Raw genomic sequence first — 5,578 nt, forward strand, 5'->3', positions numbered from 1 at the left:
GTGGCGTTGGAAAGGTCTGGGCGAGGGGAACACGGGGAGGTCAGGCTCGCCACGCGCACGCGCTTCCTCGCGAAACGGGAGCCCAAACAAAACTTTAAACGGACCCACCGAATTGGGGATCATCAATCCTGGGAAAATAACCACACACACCGCTGCCCCCCGTGCCAACTTGAATTTAGAAACCGTCCCCAGCGAAATCCCACGTTCGGGCGCAAAACTGCACGTTTGGAGCCACATTTTGTCTGAAGCTGGAAACCTGCATTCAAAGCTGGGAAAAGGTGCTCATTGACAGGCATCTCCACTTCGGGACCTCGTAGCACCTTCACCCGGGTGGCGTTGGAAAGGTCTGGGCGAGGGGGACACGGGGAGGTCAGGCTCGCCACGCGCACGCGCTTCCCCGCGAAACGGGAGCCCAAACAAAACTTTAAACGGACCCACCGAATTGGGGATCATCAATCCTGGGAAAATAACCACACACACCGCTGCCCCCCGTGCCAACTTGAATTTAGAAACCGTCCCCAGCGAAATCCCACGTTCGGGCGCAAAACTGCACGTTTGGAGCCACATTTTGTCTGAAGCTGGAAACCTGCATTCAAAGCTGGGAAAAGGTGCTCATTGACAGGCATCTCCACTTCGGGACCTCGTAGCACCTTCACCCGGGTGGCGTTGGAAAGGTCTGGGCGAGGGGGACACGGGGAGGTCAGGCTCGCCACGCGCACGCGCTTCCCCGCGAAACGGGAGCCCAAACAAAACTTTAAACGGACCCACCGAATTGGGGATCATCAATCCTGGGAAAATAACCACACACACCGCTGCCCCCCGTGCCAACTTGAATTTAGAAACCGTCCCCAGCGAAATCCCACGTTCGGGCGCAAAACTGCACGTTTGGAGCCACATTTTGTCTGAAGCTGGAAACCTGCATTCAAAGCTGGGAAAAGGTGCTCATTGACAGGCATCTCCACTTCGGGACCTCGTAGCACCTTCACCCGGGTGGCGTTGGAAAGGTCTGGGCGAGGGGAACACGGGGAGGTCAGGCTCGCCACGCGCACGCGCTTCCTCGCGAAACGGGAGCCCAAACAAAACTTTAAACGGACCCACCGAGCTGGGGACGGCTTTTTCCGGGGAGATAACCGCGCACACCGCTGCCCCCCGTCCCAACTTGAATTTAGAAACCGTCCCCAGCGAAATCCCACGTTCGGGCGCAAAACTGCACGTTTGGAGCCACATTTTGTCTGAAGCTGGAAACCTGCATTCAAAGCTGGGAAAAGGTGCTCATTGACAGGCATCTCCACTTCGGGACCTCGTAGCACCTTCACCCGGGTGGCGTTGGAAAGGTCTGGGCGAGGGGGACACGGGGAGGTCAGGCTCGCCACGCGCACGCGCTTCCCCGCGAAACGGGAGCCCAAACAAAACTTTAAACGGACCCACCGAATTGGGGATCATCAATCCTGGGAAAATAACCACACACACCGCTGCCCCCCGTGCCAACTTGAATTTAGAAACCGTCCCCAGCGAAATCCCACGTTCGGGCGCAAAACTGCACGTTTGGAGCCACATTTTGTCTGAAGCTGGAAACCTGCATTCAAAGCTGGGAAAAGGTGCTCATTGACAGGCATCTCCACTTCGGGACCTCGTAGCACCTTCACCCGGGTGGCGTTGGAAAGGTCTGGGCGAGGGGGACACGGGGAGGTCAGGCTCGCCACGCGCACGCGCTTCCCCGCGAAACGGGAGCCCAAACAAAACTTTAAACGGACCCACCGAATTGGGGATCATCAATCCTGGGAAAATAACCACACACACCGCTGCCCCCCGTGCCAACTTGAATTTAGAAACCGTCCCCAGCGAAATCCCACGTTCGGGCGCAAAACTGCACGTTTGGAGCCACATTTTGTCTGAAGCTGGAAACCTGCATTCAAAGCTGGGAAAAGGTGCTCATTGACAGGCATCTCCACTTCGGGACCTCGTAGCACCTTCACCCGGGTGGCGTTGGAAAGGTCTGGGCGAGGGGAACACGGGGAGGTCAGGCTCGCCACGCGCACGCGCTTCCTCGCGAAACGGGAGCCCAAACAAAACTTTAAACGGACCCACCGAGCTGGGGACGGCTTTTTCCGGGGAGATAACCGCGCACACCGCTGCCCCCCGTCCCAACTTGAATTTAGAAACCGTCCCCAGCGAAATCCCACGTTCGGGCGCAAAACTGCACGTTTGGAGCCACATTTTGTCTGAAGCTGGAAACCTGCATTCAAAGCTGGGAAAAGGTGCTCATTGACAGGCATCTCCACTTCGGGACCTCGTAGCACCTTCACCCGGGTGGCGTTGGAAAGGTCTGGGCGAGGGGGACACGGGGAGGTCAGGCTCGCCACGCGCACGCGCTTCCCCGCGAAACGGGAGCCCAAACAAAACTTTAAACGGACCCACCGAATTGGGGATCATCAATCCTGGGAAAATAACCACACACACCGCTGCCCCCCGTGCCAACTTGAATTTAGAAACCGTCCCCAGCGAAATCCCACGTTCGGGCGCAAAACTGCACGTTTGGAGCCACATTTTGTCTGAAGCTGGAAACCTGCATTCAAAGCTGGGAAAAGGTGCTCATTGACAGGCATCTCCACTTCGGGACCTCGTAGCACCTTCACCCGGGTGGCGTTGGAAAGGTCTGGGCGAGGGGGACACGGGGAGGTCAGGCTCGCCACGCGCACGCGCTTCCCCGCGAAACGGGAGCCCAAACAAAACTTTAAACGGACCCACCGAATTGGGGATCATCAATCCTGGGAAAATAACCACACACACCGCTGCCCCCCGTGCCAACTTGAATTTAGAAACCGTCCCCAGCGAAATCCCACGTTCGGGCGCAAAACTGCACGTTTGGAGCCACATTTTGTCTGAAGCTGGAAACCTGCATTCAAAGCTGGGAAAAGGTGCTCATTGACAGGCATCTCCACTTCGGGACCTCGTAGCACCTTCACCCGGGTGGCGTTGGAAAGGTCTGGGCGAGGGGGACACGGGGAGGTCAGGCTCGCCACGCGCACGCGCTTCCCCGCGAAACGGGAGCCCAAACAAAACTTTAAACGGACCCACCGAATTGGGGATCATCAATCCTGGGAAAATAACCACACACACCGCTGCCCCCCGTGCCAACTTGAATTTAGAAACCGTCCCCAGCGAAATCCCACGTTCGGGCGCAAAACTGCACGTTTGGAGCCACATTTTGTCTGAAGCTGGAAACCTGCATTCAAAGCTGGGAAAAGGTGCTCATTGACAGGCATCTCCACTTCGGGACCTCGTAGCACCTTCACCCGGGTGGCGTTGGAAAGGTCTGGGCGAGGGGAACACGGGGAGGTCAGGCTCGCCACGCGCACGCGCTTCCTCGCGAAACGGGAGCCCAAACAAAACTTTAAACGGACCCACCGAATTGGGGATCATCAATCCTGGGAAAATAACCACACACACCGCTGCCCCCCGTGCCAACTTGAATTTAGAAACCGTCCCCAGCGAAATCCCACGTTCGGGCGCAAAACTGCACGTTTGGAGCCACATTTTGTCTGAAGCTGGAAACCTGCATTCAAAGCTGGGAAAAGGTGCTCATTGACAGGCATCTCCACTTCGGGACCTCGTAGCACCTTCACCCGGGTGGCGTTGGAAAGGTCTGGGCGAGGGGGACACGGGGAGGTCAGGCTCGCCACGCGCACGCGCTTCCCCGCGAAACGGGAGCCCAAACAAAACTTTAAACGGACCCACCGAATTGGGGATCATCAATCCTGGGAAAATAACCACACACACCGCTGCCCCCCGTGCCAACTTGAATTTAGAAACCGTCCCCAGCGAAATCCCACGTTCGGGCGCAAAACTGCACGTTTGGAGCCACATTTTGTCTGAAGCTGGAAACCTGCATTCAAAGCTGGGAAAAGGTGCTCATTGACAGGCATCTCCACTTCGGGACCTCGTAGCACCTTCACCCGGGTGGCGTTGGAAAGGTCTGGGCGAGGGGGACACGGGGAGGTCAGGCTCGCCACGCGCACGCGCTTCCCCGCGAAACGGGAGCCCAAACAAAACTTTAAACGGACCCACCGAATTGGGGATCATCAATCCTGGGAAAATAACCACACACACCGCTGCCCCCCGTGCCAACTTGAATTTAGAAACCGTCCCCAGCGAAATCCCACGTTCGGGCGCAAAACTGCACGTTTGGAGCCACATTTTGTCTGAAGCTGGAAACCTGCATTCAAAGCTGGGAAAAGGTGCTCATTGACAGGCATCTCCACTTCGGGACCTCGTAGCACCTTCACCCGGGTGGCGTTGGAAAGGTCTGGGCGAGGGGAACACGGGGAGGTCAGGCTCGCCACGCGCACGCGCTTCCTCGCGAAACGGGAGCCCAAACAAAACTTTAAACGGACCCACCGAGCTGGGGACGGCTTTTTCCGGGGAGATAACCGCGCACACCGCTGCCCCCCGTCCCAACTTGAATTTAGAAACCGTCCCCAGCGAAATCCCACGTTCGGGCGCAAAACTGCACGTTTGGAGCCACATTTTGTCTGAAGCTGGAAACCTGCATTCAAAGCTGGGAAAAGGTGCTCATTGACAGGCATCTCCACTTCGGGACCTCGTAGCACCTTCACCCGGGTGGCGTTGGAAAGGTCTGGGCGAGGGGGACACGGGGAGGTCAGGCTCGCCACGCGCACGCGCTTCCCCGCGAAACGGGAGCCCAAACAAAACTTTAAACGGACCCACCGAATTGGGGATCATCAATCCTGGGAAAATAACCACACACACCGCTGCCCCCCGTGCCAACTTGAATTTAGAAACCGTCCCCAGCGAAATCCCACGTTCGGGCGCAAAACTGCACGTTTGGAGCCACATTTTGTCTGAAGCTGGAAACCTGCATTCAAAGCTGGGAAAAGGTGCTCATTGACAGGCATCTCCACTTCGGGACCTCGTAGCACCTTCACCCGGGTGGCGTTGGAAAGGTCTGGGCGAGGGGGACACGGGGAGGTCAGGCTCGCCACGCGCACGCGCTTCCCGCGAAACGGGAGCCCAAACAAAACTTTAAACGGACCCACCGAATTGGGGATCATCAATCCTGGGAAAATAACCACACACACCGCTGCCCCCCGTGCCAACTTGAATTTAGAAACCGTCCCCAGCGAAATCCCACGTTCGGGCGCAAAACTGCACGTTTGGAGCCACATTTTGTCTGAAGCTGGAAACCTGCATTCAAAGCTGGGAAAAGGTGCTCATTGACAGGCATCTCCACTTCGGGACCTCGTAGCACCTTCACCCGGGTGGCGTTGGAAAGGTCTGGGCGAGGGGAACACGGGGAGGTCAGGCTCGCCACGCGCACGCGCTTCCTCGCGAAACGGGAGCCCAAACAAAACTTTAAACGGACCCACCGAGCTGGGGACGGCTTTTTCCGGGGAGATAACCGCGCACACCGCTGCCCCCCGTGCCAACTTGAATTTAGAAACCGTCCCCAGCGAAATCCCACGTTCGGGCGCAAAACTGCACGTTTGGAGCCACATTTTGTCTGAAGCTGGAAACCTGCATTCAAAGCTGGGAAAAGGTGCTCATTGACAGGCATCTC

This window comes from Osmerus eperlanus, unplaced genomic scaffold (assembly GCF_963692335.1).
Source record: "Osmerus eperlanus unplaced genomic scaffold, fOsmEpe2.1 SCAFFOLD_203, whole genome shotgun sequence".
NCBI lineage: Eukaryota > Metazoa > Chordata > Actinopteri > Osmeriformes > Osmeridae > Osmerus > Osmerus eperlanus.